Source organism: Ochlerotatus camptorhynchus, unplaced genomic scaffold, assembly GCF_037179485.1.
Source record: "Ochlerotatus camptorhynchus isolate MF236.1 unplaced genomic scaffold, CSIRO-AGI_Acam_v1.1 ptg000324l, whole genome shotgun sequence".
NCBI classification, from domain to species: domain Eukaryota; kingdom Metazoa; phylum Arthropoda; class Insecta; order Diptera; family Culicidae; genus Ochlerotatus; species Ochlerotatus camptorhynchus.
Window position 1 is genome coordinate 4856307 of NW_027040812.1, and position 19599 is coordinate 4875905.

The following is a 19599-nucleotide window of genomic DNA, read 5'->3' on the forward strand; positions in this document are numbered from 1 at the left end:
CTCTCACCCCCCCCCCCCTCAACAACCTCTCCCCCTCCTCAACAATAACCCGAAAAAGACGAAAAGAAACAGACGATCACTTTTTCCGGGAAATAAATTATAAGTAAAAACAGAAGTTTTTCCCTTAATTTCTTCCCGTACCAAAACTTTCAAATTTGAAAAAAAAATTGCTTGGAAGACATATTTGATGATATTATGTTGTTGAATAACACACAACTGACTGTAAAACATATCTGGTACCTATATATACATGAAATCATATCAACATCCAAAGTCCATCCTTTTTTACATATTCTACACAAAAGAAACGTTCTGCCTCGCCCCCATTCATAATAAAATGGTGGGAAATCCTGTCAGTTGAGGGGCTTAGAAAGTATGTTTTGTGCAGAATATGTAAAAAAGGAGGGACTTTGGATGTATTTTTTCTGCAAAATATGTAAAAAGGAGGGACGTCGGATGTTAACCTAAATGCATATATCATGCATCATAGATAGAGATAGATAGATATGTTCTACGTCATGCTGCGGTCGTGTCTAGGACACAACCCTTTAATTTTTTTCTATAACAAATGCAAAGTAAAATGTCAGCTTTCCTTAGGTAATACACGCCATCAGCAAAACGTTACAGGATAAACCATACGCTTATTAAAAATTAAAAAAAAATAATTCTACATAATATTGTTATTTATCCATCGCATCATATACAAAGATTGACATACTGCATAAAAATATTGCAATAAATAAAAAAAAAAACCGAATTTATCCACCTATGGTGTGATCAGACCCTTCTTACTTATTCAAGTTTATTTATTTTATTGTCATTATCAGTGACCAAGCCCCCCACCTCTGTGTCATCCAGTGACGCTACGCCACTGCCTGGGGGTACCCGGAATATATCCGTGTGTAGTCTATTTGGTGAGGCTATCAATCACCTTATCATCGTATTTTAATGTGATTTAATGGCTTTTAATTCAATTCATATTCAAGCAACGTCCCCGGGGTACCCGGAACATGTCCAAGTGTGTCCAATGTGGTCTGGAACACTGAACACGACTTGCATTGATCTTATTTTTGAATTCTGTAGTAATTTGATGTGTCGCATGATGGTTTTAATACGTTTTCCGTTAAATCCAGCGTGAAGGCCCATATTCACCGGATCTTATTCCGGCCATATCTCCGGAACCGGCTCACCGATTCCAAAACCGTTCAATAGCGTTCAATGGGACCGCAAGACCTATCATTTGGCGCCGAGTTTGTCCAAATCGGTTGAGCGGTTGCTGAGAAACGTGAGCGCATTCATTTCGTTACATACACACACACATACACACACACACACACACACACACACACACACACACACACACACACACACACACACACACACACACACACACACACACACACACACACACACACACACACACACACTCACACACACACACACACACACACACACACACACACACACACACACACACACACACACACACACACACACACACACACACACACACACACGCACACACACACACACACACACAGACATGTTCCGATCTCGTCGAGCTGAGTCGAATGGTATATGACACTCGGCCCTCCGGGCCTCGGATCGATAGTCGGTTTTACAAGTGATATCTATACCCTTCTTTGTAAGAAGGATAAAAACATGTTGTTTCACCTTTACTGGGGCAAAACGAATCATTTTTAAAGGAGCAGAATGGGCCATCTGTCAACCTAAGTTTTGGTTTGGATTTGAGGTGCATTGTGACGTTTTTGGCATTGCGCGATAGACGGTACACAAAACTGCCAAGAAAGTAGCCTAATCATTCTAAAAATTGTTATCTTAAAAATGTATTGACAAAATGTGAATAGAAGCTGTTTTTTAGTTTGCTGAGCATGGTAAATGCCGACTTCGTCAAATCATTTACCTATTACAAACGGCGCCGGTGTTGTAGTGGTAAGCATGATTACCTCTCACCCCAGCAGGCCTGGGTTCAATCCCAGTCGGCGCCGCCGGGATGTTCTGAGGCATAACATCTCTGATCACGCCTTCCTTCGGATGGGAAGTAAAGCCGTTGGTCCCCGGTTCATGAGTTGATGGGTCGATAGGTAGGGTCCAGGTGTGGGAGCTGCCTTCCTGGCACGTCGGTAGCATTGGTACTCAGCACGGAAAACAAGATCGACGGAAAAAACAAACCAAAGGAAAAAAAAAACAAAAAAATATCCTATTATCGTGTGGGGGAATAAATAAAGTCTAAGAATGCTAAATGATGGCCACCCGATGTCGTCTGAAACGCGAAGGCCGATGTCGCTGACGATAATAGGTAAAAGTATTGATGTTGCCGATATGTATCCTATATTTTTATCATTGTTGACATACACTCAATGTTTTCACAAGGTTTAACATTTTAATTTTAATTTTTAGCCACATAAAAAAAAATGTTGTTCAAAAAAGTATTATCACATTTTTTTTTCTTGTAGTTGGGTTGCATGATACTTCATTCTGTCAGAGTATACCATTAATAGCCCTCGAATAACACCACAGCGAAAGATATCACATTAGATACTTAGGTGACCCATCTTGCCTCAAACTCCCCCTCCCCCCGTACCCTACCCATAATGTGAGGTAAACCATGGCCCACTTAGTAATGAAACAACATGATTTGGGTCTATTTCGGATATGAATTATCGGATTTGAAAACGGTTTTCACTCAACTGCATACTATTCCTTATATTTTAAGAAAAAATACGAAACAAATTATTCGACGCGGTTACTCGAAATTCTCGAACTTTTCCCTTTATACGACTGACTCCAAAACAAGAGCGTTTTATAAACTCAAAAAACACTGTTATTGCTATTGTTGATGTCAACAAATAGACTTCAAAAGCTTCCCAATACGTCCACTACGAGCGCTGTAATAAGCAAAAGAGTCTAAGTGAGTCTAATTACTAAGTTATTTTATTTATTATGCTTATTCATATAACACATGGATCTCGATTTTGGAAACACAGCTGTTTCATATATGTTGCCAAAATCGAAACCTACACACTTCGAAATAAATAATTTTACACGTGACGGAATCCACCTTTGACATAAAGGATGAGACGTAAACAAACATGTCATGTAATATTAAGTGCTCCGAGACTGAAAAGTTCGTTGCTCGACGAAAAGTACGTTTGATTGAGCTATATTTCACGTCTGTTATGACTCAAATTTATGTCAAAATTGACGCTCGTATATGTCACTCTCAGAGCACCTAAATTTACATGAATTTTTCTAAGTGTGTACACAAATCGATTTTTTTTCCACTTGTGCTAAAATTACGTAATATAATTTAAAGAACTTCCTAGCGTGTAGATTCATCACATTTAGCATAATATAAAATAAAATGTGATTTTTGAACAATTTCAGAAACTTAAAAATTTAATTTATTTAAATTATTTTATTTGTTATGCCTATTCTTATTATTGTTATTGCTTTTTTATTATTACAGTATAATTATTCTTATTCTCATTATTGTTATGCAAATTGTTATATTCATATATATATTCATAATTCTTATAATAATTGGGTAAGTGTACGTCATAGTAAGTGCAAACCACACTTAAGCTCTTAACCACTTAAAAAATAGTAGAATGTTTCAAAAACTTCTAAATGGATTTACCAATCGCACCGGTTGATTACCAAATGAGTAACAAATTGTTGTGATAATGATAAAATCCTTATACCACTATTAGGCGCCCATTCCGTCAAACGGTTTCAATTCTGGCAGAACACATTAAAATCATTGAAATGCCATTGAAATCCACACACTTAGAAAAATTCATGTAAATTTAGGTGTTCTGAGACTGACATATACGAGCGTCAATTTTGACATAAATTTAAGTCATGATAGACACGAAATTCAGCTCAATGAAACGTACGTTTCGTCGAGTAACAAACTCTTCCGTCTCGGAGCACTTAATTTTACATGACACGTTTGTTTACGTGTCATGCTTTATGTCAAAGATGGATTCCGTCACGTGTAAAATTAGGATTTTCGAAGTGTGCATTCGACACACGAGTGCAGACTGAAGAAATGGTGTCGCTCGGCGCACTTGATTTGTTTTTGAGAAGAATGAATGTAAACATTCATTTGATGCGTTCTCATAATTATAATTTTTTTTGTAACTTTTGAAGTAAACTGTCGTACCAAGGAGCCGATCGAGCCGATTGATTCGGCGAATTTATTGATTTATTTTATGTTTCCGCTCGATATGACGGAAATGGGCGTTTATGCCGTAGATGTTCCCTACCCTATCCAAATTTAATAAAAATCTACACCCCGATGCGAGCACGATGCCAGGAACAAAATTTTGCCCCGCATCGGCTTCACGTCGGAGTGTCATTCTGATAGGAATACGCTCAAAAGCGAAAATCGACACCCCGATGAGAGCCCGATGCGCCATGCAAAATTTTGTTCCACATCGGAGTCACATCAGTGCTACAAACCGAACGAGAGCACGCTCTCGAGGTCTACAATTCCGATGTTTTGGTTGCAAATTAGCACGATACAAGGGGTCAAATCGGACTGTTTTATCGGACTTACGTCAGGCCGATAGTCCGATGCATCGGTTTCTCATCGGAGTCGCATCGGACCGACAATTCTTACTGGGAGTGAATCAAAACAATTCATTCTCTTTCTCACGTGGATGAGCAAAGAATAAAATTAATTTTAAATGAGAGCCTCTCTGTAAGTCCAGGCAGACTGTAAGCTCTCCATTTTTTTTGCATAGAATTACCACAGTTGATTGAGCCACAACAACAGTGCTGGCAGAATCAACGATACTATTTTGAACCATTTATCTCGTGAATTTTTTAACTACAGTTAAAGAAGAGCCCCATTTTAGTCCCGTCTCGAATGAACTAAATTCTCCTCTTGTAGGGGAACAGTTTAAAGAGACGTTAATAGACGTATCCCATTTTAGCGCTTTAGATTTTCTCATAGTTTCAATAATTTATTTTTTGTTTTATCGATGGCTAGATTAAATTACTCCCTGCACTCTTCGAGGAATTGCAGTAGAATATTTTAACCACCATATACAGTACTGGACATAAAAAATAATACACCGTGATTATTTTGTCTTCCATTAAAGTTAAAAGTGCGGTTACTTTTTAGTATGTGAATCAACATTTTGTTCATTGTACTTTATTTTTCTTTTTTTCCTTTGGTTTGTTTTTTACGTCGATCTTGTTTTCCGTGATGAGCACCAATGCTACCGACGTACCAGGAAGGCAGCTCCCACACCTGGACCGTACCTATCGACCCATCAACTCATGAACCGGAGACCAATGGCTTTACTTCCCATCCGAAGGAAGGCGTGATCAGAGATGTTATGCCTCAGAACATCCCGGCGGCGCCAACTGGGATTGAACCCAGGCCTGCTGGGGTGAGAGGTAATCACGCTTACCACTACACCACCGGCGCCGTTCATTGTACTTTAAGATTTGAATATTTGAAAAAGGCAGCCATATAAGAAGCGTAATACTAAAATTACGCAAACTTCATACTGACTCAACCAATAATGCTAAAAACTGTACCGATAAACCTTGAACATTTACTTGCCTTGAACCAGAAGCCATACATTCAAATAAATTGAAGTGCATGCTGAAAGGTAACAGCTTTTCAAATATTTAAAGAGATACAAAAAAATAATAAAGTGTATCAATTAGTAAGTAGTTCAATCGTCATCGGGGAATTACTATAAATTTTATCAGTAATGGATTTGTGTTTTTCAATCAAAGTGAACAAATAAAATTATATCCATTTGATGAACAATTCAAGAAAATTATAATTTTACTTGCTCACTAGCGGTACAAATTTTTAAGCAAATCTGGCAACTCGTATGCTTTCTTCGCTTGGAAAAATCACCAAGCTCACTTTTATCAATCAGCTAAGTTGAACTCCTTGGCAGCCTTGAGGTAACCACCAGCCGTTGAGTCTTACCACATTGCGCTCACTCTCTGCATTTACTTCTCTCGTTTTTTAAAGTCTCAAAGCCCGATCGTGCGTGTACTTCATCACCTTCTGCTCTCTCACGATCTTCAAGACTCTCTGTTTACGCCGATCGTTGGCCGCGGAAGCACGCATCAGCTCCACCACCTATCAGTAGAAACCTTGAAGCGCTGAGCATTGGCAGCATAAGCTTTCTTTCTCTTCGCCAGCTGCTCCCTCTTAACCGATCGATTGGTAGATCGTATGTTGAAATCCTACTGTACCGGCTGGGTGCAATTCACGCGATCCGCGGTAAATTCAGTTCGCGGTCGATTCGCGTTACGGAACGGTCCAGCAGTGAGTCTAGTGAAGTGTTCCATGATTTGAGGAAAAATAGAAATTAGAAAATAGTACGCATGATACTAAGAGGGATGCGTGTATGTTAAAGTGTTGAATTGAGTGTACAAATTGGATCTAGAGTGGGCTTTGTGAAGACACGTGGGAGTTCAGTTTGGGATAGCTGGTTCAAGGCTTCTCACATAAATTTTGCGGAATTGACCACAAAGTGCTACCAAATGATGTTCGTTTTGTGATGGTTGGATGATCTTCGACGCGCAGTCGCTGATGATGATGGATTATTGTGCACTCAAAAGTGAATGAAAAATGAGCAACCTCAGACCCGCTGGAAAGCTGTGGCGAAGATAAATTGAATTAAAAGTTTATAATAAATTCAACCGTGCTTATTAGTGCAAGGAGAACGGATTTTTCTTTCTGTTTTTTTTTTCAAGTGTATGTTTGTTGATGAAGAGTGCGCTATACCATAGCGATATAGCACACATCAAACTACAGTAGCTGTTGTGGATATCATTTGGTTTCGGCCACATGGTCTTGGAAAACGCCGACCAACCCAGAAAAGAAGAGGATAGTGATTATTGCAGCTGTTTCTATGTCGGCTATGGAGGCAATTCCCGATTCGTACACAGCACCTTGCTACAACAACAGTTAGCTCATAAAGTGGAAGGTCATTAGTTTCTTTTATTTATGTACGATCATTGCGATGATGATCTGTTGAGAAATACGAAGAAACGTAGAAGAGAAGTACTCACCTCAAAGAACGACATCCCAGTGGAAGTGCAAGTGTATGTGTCTGAAAACTTACCAGGATTAAATCCACGAGAATAAACGATCGGCTGCAAACAACTTTATAAAACTTAATTATTTTTTGGAGCATATTGGACACCAACAGTTTGGGTTGGGGACAACCCAAGAGGATACAAAACTGGCGGCAACGATTCACAGAACTTCCATCGCAGCAGTGGACCGTCACTCAAGGTATTCGAATTGAATCTTTATTACGAACATATACTCGGTGCAACAGTTGATCAAAATACTCCTTTTACCACCACCGACGGTGGTGCGCATTTTTGCGGATTAAAATTTTTGATTGGCAGACATGCTTTTTGGCGCACATTGCTGCATACGAATGTGTGTATGTATGGATGTTCGAAACAACTGGTTTCGTGCGTTTAATTGGCTCTCAGGTCTGATTTCCTGATTGTTTGTGTTGAGTACTCGTCAGTCGACGGATTCTCCCTTCATTTGAGTAGTGCGAGTAGTGCCCTCTGTGCAGGGATCGTAAATAATTAGCGTTAATTTATCAGGCATTTTACCAAGTTTGCTTGAGTTTACAGCCCGACACCAGCGGGTGACGGTGGCGTATGTTCATGCGAAGTGTTGTTGAATAAAAGGCTCTTTAAGTGGAAGATGCTTCCTGGACAAAGGGTAAAACAACGGTATTGGGGATTGGGTTGCCGGTCGACATCATTAGCACCGTGGAAATGGGTCACGTGGAAGCGATGCAAATAATTCATCGGCTCGGAAGACATTGCTCAAATTAATGAGGGGCTACGATTTAATGGGTTTCGTTCTTAATCGATGTGTGTCGTTGGGTTCGATTTATGAATACATCTAAATAATACGGTGGATGGTGATCACTGAGCTGCTCATCAACTGATCTGAGCATAGTTTAATGATTCCATTTACAAGTACTCTACATGCATTGCAAGATGGGCACAGATATAGGAGAACAGTTTTCCAATTTACATCTTTTTCATGTCTGCACAGAAAAAAAATCATAATCTTAAAAATCCATTGTGGATGTGATCGTTTAACCTACTTCATGAACTTTGCAAACGTTTTTTCATAAAAAAAATGCATTTTTTTTAATATAAACTACCCTTTGAAGAGAGCTGTTTTTAATTCAGTTTGTTGTGTAAAAAATATTAAATATACAGTGATAAGACCTACATAAACTTGTTCAGAGAGTAAATTGTGGAAAATTATCTAACATTTAATTAAAAATATGTCAGAGGCGAACCAACAAGCTTAAAAATCTCTTTAATTTTTACTAGATGGCTCCGTTATTGAATATCATGAAACATGTTTTCTGGAGCTACATTTCAACTATCTACAAGTCATCCATACAATGCAAGGTGGGCACTCTCAAGGAAAACAAGTTTTTCTTACAACAACAACTTCTTCATATCAGCACTGATAAAAAAACAATGTTCGCTTTATTTAGCTTGTACAAGAAAGTCCATATACCAGTAATGTTTTATTTTAATTTCAGAAGGCACTGAATGAAATTCATTTACTTTTAATAAAATTTAAAAGCTCATATCTCTTTCAGGGCAAACAAGGTTTTTTTAATATTATTTTTTTCTATTTAAGGTTTCCAATGCCATCTTTCATAAAAAAAAGATTAATAATATTTCAAATGTAGCTATTGAAAGAAATAAATTTTGATTTTACGAATTCAATTTTCGGTGCAACTATGACTTTATAATTTACATATTTTTATGGAAGTTTAAACAAATTTTCTATTATTCACTCTTTAAACATTTACAGTTTTTCGTGAAATATATGAAAAATAGTTCCGCACTTTTTAAATGTAGCCCATATTTATTTTTACCTTTCCCGCACACCTTGGTGAACTGAAAGGCTATAATATCACTTGAAAACACATTTATGATTAGGAGCCCGCAGGGTGGAGTGTCCTATGGATCAATCCAACTCAAGTGTATACACCAGCTGAGGTCAAAGTAATCGGTTTCCACCAAACTTTTCCGAAACGCTACTTTTGATATTCTAGGAAACGCCTTTTTTATTTTTCCCAAAAGTGCTTGGTTCCTTCTGGGATAAAACCATATTTTTTCTCCTTGATTTATGTTCCGTACTGAGTACCAATGCTACCGACGCCAGGGAGGCAGCTTCCACTCTATCTATCGACCCATCAACTCATGAACCGGGGTCCATCGGTTTTACTTCCCTTCAGAAGAAAGGCGTGATCAGGGATTGTATGCCTCAGAAAATCCAAGGGTAAAACCCTGAATTTTCATGATTTTTATAAATTTTATTTTTAAGAAGGGATTACTCCTCAACCAATCAAGATTTTAGTTTTCTTTCAACACCATTTTGAAGGTATTTTAATGAAAAATCTGATAGATTCCTTGACAATTTAGTTGCTTTTTTGTAACAACAGTAAGGAGACCGATTATTGGAAGCTATCCAAATGATCAAAAGTACGCTATTGTCATACCGTGTGGGAGTTGTTGTTTTTCAGAAATTTTGGGCTTACATTTTTTCCACATATTGATAAACTTACCTTCCTACTGTATACTGAAAGTTGGAGGCGAACCAGCCCAAGGCTGAAAGCCTCCCTAATAAAGTTAAATAATAATAATAATGTATACTGAAAATAATTTAACTTGAGAAATTAATTTCTTGGCCATGGCCAGATGAGTGGATATAGTTATTTTTGAACATCCTTTCCGGAAAAAATATTGCTTAATATGTTTGAATGATTTGATTTTATACTCTTTTTGAGGATTGAGTTTTATATTCTTTATGAAAAGTATGTTGTTCAATGCATTTTTTTAATCCCCTAGTAGCACGCTTGTTAAAAATCAATTGTAGAAACTTATATACGACTTATTTCAGTCATAAACAAGTTGCTGTAACTTATTGTGATGAAAGTGTGCTACTCGGGTCATTCGATTGCTAACAATAAGGGGCTGTCTATAAGATAAGTTTTGAGTAATTTAAGCACAACCGCCCCCAGGTAAATCATCCATACACATACAAAACGATTTGTATGGACCATAGGCAGTCTAGAACAGCCCTCCCCCACCATCAAAATGTTGACGTAAACATCTTCTAAAAGACCTAAAATAAAATTTGGGTGTAGTGCTAAACAATATATAAATGTAGGGGAAATGTATGTAATGTCGGCCTAAGTGTTCCTAATTTGGGTCCATACATAAATTCAGCAATCGACTAAATTTTCAATAGCAACCAAAAATATCCATTAGCACCGTCCCAATGACAATTGATAAATAGCAGATGTTTAGCGATAGGCCCAATCTTAGATCCATAGGCCAACATTAGAGCCATTTCCCCTATTTTATAAATACTAAGCAAATTTTTTTTCCGGATGGGATTTTCAAAAATATCTATATTAACCCACGTGGTTTGAAATTAGCGTATTTTTGATCATTTGGATAGCTTCTATTGGATCAATTCTTTCCTATCGGTATGCTTACTGTAGTTACAATAAAATACCTTCAACATAGTGGATCAAAATATCTAAAAGCTTGTTTGGTTATGGAGTAATCCAGGGTTGTGGCCCAGAACGACCGAAGCAGTTTTAGGTGACATCGGTGATTGGTCACAACTTTTGAAAATTGTGTATACACTTGAGCTGGAATGACCCATGTACGAATTGACTTAACTCGACGAGATAAGAAAATGTTTGTGTATGTGTGTGCTTTTCCTTGATATTGAGGAAAAAAAGCTTCAAAAGCCTAACTGGTGCTAAAGTGTTGTTATGCAGTAAACCTGCTGACGGAATTCCAGATGCCCTCTGCTCGACACATTTCATCGACATTCTCCGCGTTAAGAGCAGGCATATCGTTTCGCGCTGCCTCGAATAAATTTTATTTTGAATGCTTAAGTTTAATTGAATTAGCGTGTAAGAAAATCAAAAGACTGATGCAAAATTTGAAATTTTCGCTTCACAGTGCTCAAACAGTTCCAAATCGACAGTAAAAAATCAGAACTTTATTTTCTGTATGTAAGAGTAGAGAACTACTTCGACCTAATCGCCGATTTTGAGCCTATCGAGCAGAAAACTTCAAATAAATCCTTAATTTCAGAGTCAACAAGTCAATTATGCATTTTGTACGATACTTTAGTTAATAAGCTTCCCAACGAAGTCAATGAGAACGCGTGATATGAAGGTTTGCACCCATTATTCCCAAAAACAAAAGAAGCGCTCCGACCGAATCAATGTTTATCTTCATCCGATAGGCCGAAGTGAATTCAATGGCGTTTCAATGCGTTAGGTCGAGTTTAGAATCCGTAGGCCGAGTTTGCCGTCAAGAAGCAGTGCTTGACTTTTGACAATATCTCAACGATTGGTTTCTCTTTATCAAATCTCACGGTGAGTACGGGAAGGTAAATACATTTGGAAGCCATCAGTAATAATAACGTTCCGTTTGGTGCTAAACTGCGCTAGATTAAGAAAGACTAAGTGCGGGTTGTGCTTAATAGGCTGGAAATGGGGTAGTTAACCCTATAAATATTTTACAGTTTAATATACAAAAATGCTCGAAGACAATGAACAACAAATTTAGTTTTCCCATAGTAATTTCCATATAAACTTCAATTGGTTTTTGCCAAGTCAGTTTCTTACTAAATGAGTTCAAATTTTGCGAGGCTAATCAGGACCCAATTTTTAAACTTTTTGAGCTCTGTGTCGTGAACAAATCTCCCGATGAAAATTACGACCATTTGCATGGAGAATTGCCAACATAATCTCGATTCGTGAATCATGAACAACAATCCAAATGAACCAGCGTACCAAAAACCGAACAGACATACTTATATATGTTTGTCTTCTTCACACGTCCTTTTAAACATCTTTTTTTTTTTTAAGGCCATTACGAAACGTAGGACAAATGGCTCTAATGTTGGCCTATGGATCTAGGATTGGGCCCATCGCTAAAAATCTGCTATTTATCAATTCAGGCATAACATTTGATAACGGCACAAAAGCATTTGTAAACAAACCTTTTAAGGCCCTTTACACGAGAACCAAAGTACGCCCAAGCAATCCAACAACATATTCGAATAGGGGCAACTGTCACCTTTGCGAAAGTGGTATTGGTTTGCGTGAGCGTACCTTGGTTCACGTGTAAAGGGCTTAAAAAAGTTTGTTTACAAATGCTTTTGTGCCGTTATCAAATGTTATGCCTGAATTGTATCTAGATGAACGCGTCATTGGGACTGTACTAATGGATATTTTTGATTGCTATTGAAAATTTAGTCGATTGCTGAATTTATGTATGGGCCCAAATTAGGGACACTAAGGCCGACATTACATACATTTCCCCTATTTTAATCTTCTCGCGATCGATTAGATCCCAGAATTTCTTCGCTTTGTATCGTTCTTATTTGTTATGGCATCCGTTGAACGTTCTGCGTCGATAGGGTTGTGCGTTATTGGATTCAGCAAAATGATACACTGAACAAAAGTACCGGTTATTTATTTATAATTATTATTGAATTCACTTGGCTAAGCGATTGCGCTGCTGATTACTGTTTTAATCTATTTTATAGAGTTTAATCATGTAACTACATCACGTAATGTACTCAAATATCAATCATTGTTATCATATCAAACCATGTCCACTACACACTGTGGATCAAAAAGTTAAAATTTTGCATCAGTGTATCAAAGACGGTCTGATTGACGATGAATAATAATCCATATTACCACATTCCGTCCACAGGATGTCAAAATCAAGCCTTCAAAGAATCATATAAACATGTCCCGGTTGGATAACTGGTTGCGGAGATGTTTGTGTGTGTATATTCAATCTAACCCCCACTGGCTGGCAGTGGTATTATGGAAACAAGTCATCTGCAACTTCTCGTTTGCGGTAATTGCAGACAGTTTTAGTCCGGGAGTTGCAGCTACAGTAACCCATTTCAGAATGCCTGGAGAGTTACGCCGAGGCTACTTTAACTCAAAAATAGCCCCGCATGTGAGCATCACCTTTTTCAAAAGGATATTGGTATTACATATACACTTGAAGGTTCGAAAAGATTCTTTTCAAACCTAGCGTGTATTTAGTTTAATTTTGATATTTGATTTATATAATATAATATAATATAATATAATAATATAAGAATAATTGACCCGGTCTCACCACGTTCCGCTGGTCTGCCGCCATTGATCGTTTCATTTGGAATCCCTTGGACTTTTTCCCTAACGCTTCGTATTTCATTCCGTACTTCACCAGTAATTTCCTTCAGTAGATCGTCCTTGGTCGGTTCCGCCTCTTCCGGGATTTTCTTGTTTTCCGAGGGAGATAAATCCGCACTAATTTCCGTTCCTTGTTCGATGTTGACTCCTTCCTCGCAGGTTGGTGTGGTCGATCTCATGTCCACCATCTGTCACTGTATTGCCCTGGTCATCTGGCATAAGGCTCGCGTCTTAAGTCACTGGTCCACCGAGCACTCGGAATGAGCGCTCCGAACGTCATTGAATAAATGTGCGAAAAGAGAACGAAAGAAATACGAAAGGGATTAGTTTCAAGAAATGATAGTTTCATCGGATTCCCCTAATAACCATCCTCAAGCAAATTATGTATATACAAGCTATATTGCGACTATATGGTTACTTGGGTACTCATATGGCCGTCAGCATTGTTCATTGGTTGCGAAGTATTTCTGAAAGTGATGCGTTATATTTCTCAATGTTTATCCTAACGTTACCTCATTGTTATATCACAGACAAACAGACACAGCACATTGAAAATTTCTCATTGTAAACCTGCCAATTTTGCTACATTAGCGTCGCAATAAGCGATTTTGTCATTTATCTCACCCACTCTTCGCTCTTCACTCTTCGCGAAGAAGCGATCAGAAAATCGCTCATTGTGACTCTGTTAAATAAAGAAGACTGGCAACTCTTTCATTTTCTCTTACGAATGCTATGAGACAGGGACCATCGCGTCATCTGCCGCTCAAAGGTAAATTCTTCGACCGAATTTGATAGCAACGATTACATCCTCAGAAGAAGGGCTTGTGTATTTGCTTATTTTTATATGCGCTGCTTCACTCAAGCGCAGCGCCATTGTATCTGTCGCTTGGATTCTGGCAAAGTTGCCAGTCTTCTTGATTTGTTGTCTTCGGTTAAAGCTAAATCTGCATATTTTGTGTGTCAAACATAAACTTTACAATCTTTTTCTTGTTACTTACACATACAAAATATTATCATAATATCTTATTATTCCATAATTTCATTCAACATGTTTTTCGCCAAAATTAATGGAAGGCCCCCTGACTGCAATCACTCTCTCATACTCGAAATGTGCCACGACCAAATTGGCACAACGACGCCCTATACGCTCTCTGATCAAAGCGCAGGGATCTGGTTGCGGAGATATTACTCAAATATTAAATTTTGTTTGTAAAACAGTACTACTCACTCACTTTTCTCAAAGATAGCTGAGTGCATTTCAGTGCAGGCGGTTTAACTTTGTTTGTTTTTATTTCCCGTAGAACTTTATTGAATATTATTCTAATTGGATATTAGGTTCCAGAGACATGATTAAACAACTGAATTTTGTTGATAAATCAGCAATAATCACTCACTTTTCTCGGTGATGGCTGAACTAATTTGATTGCAACGAAGTCCATTTCATTTGTATCTTTCTCTCAAAGAACTCTATTGCCTTTCTTCCCGATTGGACGTTTGGCTACGGAGCTATGACAAAAGGTTAAATTTTGTGATGAATCAGTAATATTCTATACAGTTAAAAAGAAGCATTAGCAATTTCCATTTAATTCCACTACCTAAGGGTCTATTGAGATATTACGTAACGCAAGCAGGGGTTGTCTGACAATGCGTTAAATGCCATCTATTAGGTATAAGAAAAGTGTGTGACGAGAAGGTGGGATGTAGGGTAAGGTGTTACAAGATGGGTCACGGGACAAAATGAGTCACGGGTCAAGATGGGTCGTCTACTCGATCTAATCGATCTAGAATATAGCCCAAATGATGGTTTAAAAAATGCAAACCATCATTGGGGATGTATTGAACCGGTTGAATTTGACAAATAAATAAATTAATAAATGATAAGCAATTAAGGTAGTGGAATTAAATGGAAATTGCCAGTCCTTCTCCCATTCACTTTTCTTGACAATGGTTGAATCAATTTTTGCTCTCAAAGACCATTTTGATTGTATCTATTATAGAACCTCTTGAATTTCACCCAGATCAGCCGTTTGGTTCCGGTAATAAGATACAATAGAGGTTTTTTTTTAAATAATAAGATAAAATAGGTCTAAGGTTTTCAGAATGCTATGAAATTTTGCCTACAGTTTATGATCATATGAATGAAACAAAAATTCAAAAATTTCGGGTGGTCAATTTTGTCGGAAAACATTAGTTGAACTTTACAATGCTTGGCTCATGAGTTTTCAAAGTACGCTAAAATCCGGAAACTTGAAATTAAGTTTTTCCGAAAAATTGGCTTGCAGCAAATTTTTTGAATTTTTGTTTCGATCATATGATCATAAACTATACCGGGTGAAATTTCATAACATTCTGAGAAAATTTCTCGACGATAACTTAATCGATTTGAGTGCAACCATATTCATTTTGTTTGTATCGAATGCATGGACCATTTAGAAATGAAACAACGACAAATGCGGGTATTTCGGATTTGGAATAACAAATTAAAGAACTGTTCTCATTCAAATGTTTTATTTTATGTATATTTCAAGGAAAACATATAGATTTTCATCGACATTTCGAAGACATTCCGGTACTTTTTTATCCATTTTCATGATATTTTTATAAGATAATTTGTTCATTGTTTTCTCTAACAAACGGTGCAATCTACTGCTCTAAATGTACAATTTTGTGGAAGTGATGAAATATGCAACTCTTAACTGTTTCTCAAATTCCGATCATAATCAACATTTATTCTGGTGCTGTGTTCAGCGAAATATCTTATTTTCTATAGTTTTGGGCCACTGATTCCGAATATGAAATCAGATTTCGCTAAAATAGACGATTTAGTATCCTTAAAAGGGTTCATGTAGAAAAATCGATGATAATTGCCTACATTTAGCCGTGGATTTAAAAAAAAAATTGCGACAAAATATGCAGTATTTTTTTTGCAAACCATAACTATTTATAACATTTTGATGAACTCCAAGGAAAAACTTCTGTAGGTATACCTCGATATAAGTTAAGCTTTCATTGTTAGGGAGGATTTCAGCCTTGTGCTGGTTCACACCCGATACCTTGATATAACGTTACTGTTTCATATGACTATCTTCGTCGTTTTCTCACAAATAACAACTCAATCATACAAACCAACATTGCCATTAGATGGGGGATCTATCTGAAGGTTTTTTTACTTCAAGAGATTGAATGGCCATTTGCGAGAAAACGATAATGAAAGTCAAAAGTGATACTGGTATCACAGCAAAAAATAAATTTTAATATTACATCCAAGATGATGCACTTCAATCATTTTGAAAATCTCATGTAATCTTTAACAAAAATAAAAAAAATGCAGAAGAAACAGCGTAATGTCAGTTCATAAACTGTATTAATTATAACTTTGTCCTTTTTGACAAGTAATATTTCACCATATTTTTGACACGTTTGACGAACTTCCTTTTTGATGTGATATCAATATTAATGTTTTGCTGTCTCGCATTGCATTGAAATCAGCATGATCAACTTCACCCAAAATTTAAAATTTGCAATTTAATTTTAATTTTAATCCTATAAAATAAAATAAATATTCCAACACCCTAAGAACTTTGCCAAGTTTGACTTGATAGAAATCAAAATATATCAATGTGTTATTTACTACTCACTTTTGTCACTAATTTAGCAACAGTTGCATATTGAAGCAAATTAAAAAAAAATTATTGACGTAGGACTACGTCTATGATTTCTATATGGGGGTACACTTTGTGAAAACCAAAAATGGAACATGTAACGAAATTATGAAAGATTTTGAACGTTAATAACTCAGCTGCCCCTGGACCATTTTCAATAATTTTATCACCAATCGATCAGAAAAATGTTCATGCATCGATAGCAATGCTTACGATTGATTTTTAACAAGAAACTATTGAAAAACTAGTAAATGTCAAGCATTGTCCAAAAGCGTCGAAATAACTAACAAATCCACCAATTACGTACATGCATATGCTGCTTTCCCAACACAGTCGTCATAGGATCGTTTCTAGACGAAACATGTAGATGTAGCATTGCTGCTTGCCCAATCAGAAAGTCGTTAGTGGACGAAACAAGTCGAAGTGGCATTCGCCTCCGATCTTCGCGAATGCGTTCTTACAAAAAAAAATGCTTCGTTTCGGCACCCGCAATGAGTCCCCTGCTTAGGGGTTCGATTTGGATGTTTGCTGGCTTGACAGGACTGGAAGCGATCCCGTGATGTAATTGAACACGGTTCTGTGACTTGCATCAAATCATTTTGACACTTCGCCACCATTGATGGTTGACAGTACCATTCCGATGGTTGATTTGATTTTGTTCTAGCCTTCATGGGAAACTCAACACTTTCACTAGCTTTGAAATGGACTATGTTTGGTTTTCCAGGCACTGTACATTGTGCACAAATGTGTTTTTTTCTCTCTAGAATCTTATGCTTTTAAATACGTATGATTTAAAGACATCAATAGTTTCAAAAACCATCGACTAAGAGTGGTGTAATAGCAAAAATTTGCATAATATGCGCGTAAAATGGTGAATTTCTTCAATTTGGCTAATGAAATTCGTTTTGGGTCTAGGGAAATTTTAACAGTTTGAATTTATTTAATGGATTTATATTAAAAAGGTACACTTTCAGTATGAAATACACACACGTTTGCATCAGTTTATCGGACATATTACACGAGTTTATTTCCTCATTTGTATGAGGGAATGTTCGTAGTTTATGAGTTGTACTAGGAGGGGGGGGGGTGTTAGTAAGTGTCTAAAGTCCATACTTTACGACACAATTGTATGGGCTAGTGTATATGGGGGGAGGGGGTCTCTTTCAAAATTAGTCTACGTAGTTTATGAACAGCCCCTGATATTCATTTAAAAGAAGGGATTCGAGCTCTAGTTTCTATCATCAAATTTCAACTAATAAATTATTCTTGCTAAGGTATGTGTTTCTCCAAAGCATTATCATTCCGCAAGGTCAACCAGCAAAATGACAAAAAAAAAAACTCCATCACCACCAGAAAAGGTGAAAGGTAGATCCATGGAGCACCGGCGTGTATTAAATTGCTTGTTTATTGCCCTCTACTGCAGTAGAAGCTCATACATATATATACCAAAAGCAGCGGTCAGTCAATTGATCTGCCCGTCGGTCGGTGTCCACTTTGTGTGATCCTCCTTTTCGCAAAGGTCACGTTTTGAGTAATTTTTCTGCCACCACCATTACTGATGCTACATGCAGCAACGAACGGATGATGGTTGGTGCTATTTAGCTCCAATACAGGCGGTAGAAATAAATCAAAATAATTGAGTTTGGCAATCGAGTCGAAACAGGCCGCACATTAGCCTACACTCGTGAATAGTAAACAGCACAGTAGCCTCTCATCAATGGCATGGGTGATTGATGCTGAAAATCGATGAACTAGGTGGGTTTGGGTCCAGCCTGTGAAGTGCAGTCGGTAATGGAATCCATACTGGTGCTTTCTAGCTTGCATCTTTTTGTTGGAAATCGAGCTCAAAATGGGCTGCGGTAGTTCTGGTAATGGCATGATTTCAATAGACGGTAAACCCATTTGGGAAAATTGTCCTGCAATTACGTTTGAAAATTTGGATTGTAATCTACTACATTACGGGGGGAAAGCCTAGTTCGAATTCAATGATCTAAACTTCACCCATCTATCACCCCAAGTAGTTCAGTATTTTTTCACCCAATTAAATTTGTCACATCGCCAATTACAACAAATTTAAACTGCTACCCGTTGCATTCGAAGGCCTGTTATGCTCTTTAGTGTCAATAACGGGTAGTCTGTCGCTTTCCGGGTGGAAGAGGATATGCCATTTCACGGTTGGTCGTTCTTAAACACTTTAAATTTTTATTGCGATCACTTAAGGTGGGTACATTTTTAGCTAAATTTAATGAATGTCTGATATGTTCCACTAGACCAAGTTCCTTCACACTTGAAAAGATTACAACGAAGGACGAACGTTCTGGTGCTCTTTGGATCGTAGCTAATCGGTTCACCGTGGTTGAAATGTTTACGTCGTTCGTTAGTACTACAATTATCGCTTTGAACAATTGTGCGGGTACTTGCATCATAGCCTTTACTATACTAACGACATGAAGGAGACCATTTCAAAGGCTCTACCGGCCGACTGGCAGACCAGGGTTCAACAAATCAATTTCGATCAGGTTACAGCACCTGATGCTTTTTTATTCGTTATGGTAATGGTAATCATCAGTCGAACTATTATCAACCACCCAACGGCTCAACCCAGGGCAGAGAAATATGTATCGCGAAGCGGCTGGGTA

The 19599-nt window shown here is 37.5% G+C and overlaps 1 protein-coding gene across 2 annotated transcripts in view; it reads left to right on the forward strand.

Annotated features, from left to right (window-relative positions):
- Window positions 1-19599, forward strand: part of mwh (multiple wing hairs) — a 357850-nt gene that overhangs the window by 140805 nt on the left and 197446 nt on the right. Inside the window, exon 1 of one of the 2 annotated variants that reach the window (XM_065229919.1) lies at window positions 6120-7303. The exons of the other annotated variant lie outside the window; for it this stretch is intronic. The gene's annotated coding sequence lies outside the window, so the exon portion shown is untranslated. Of the gene's footprint in view, window positions 1-6119; window positions 7304-19599 lie in introns of those variants that run through there. 2 annotated transcript variants of the gene reach the window in all.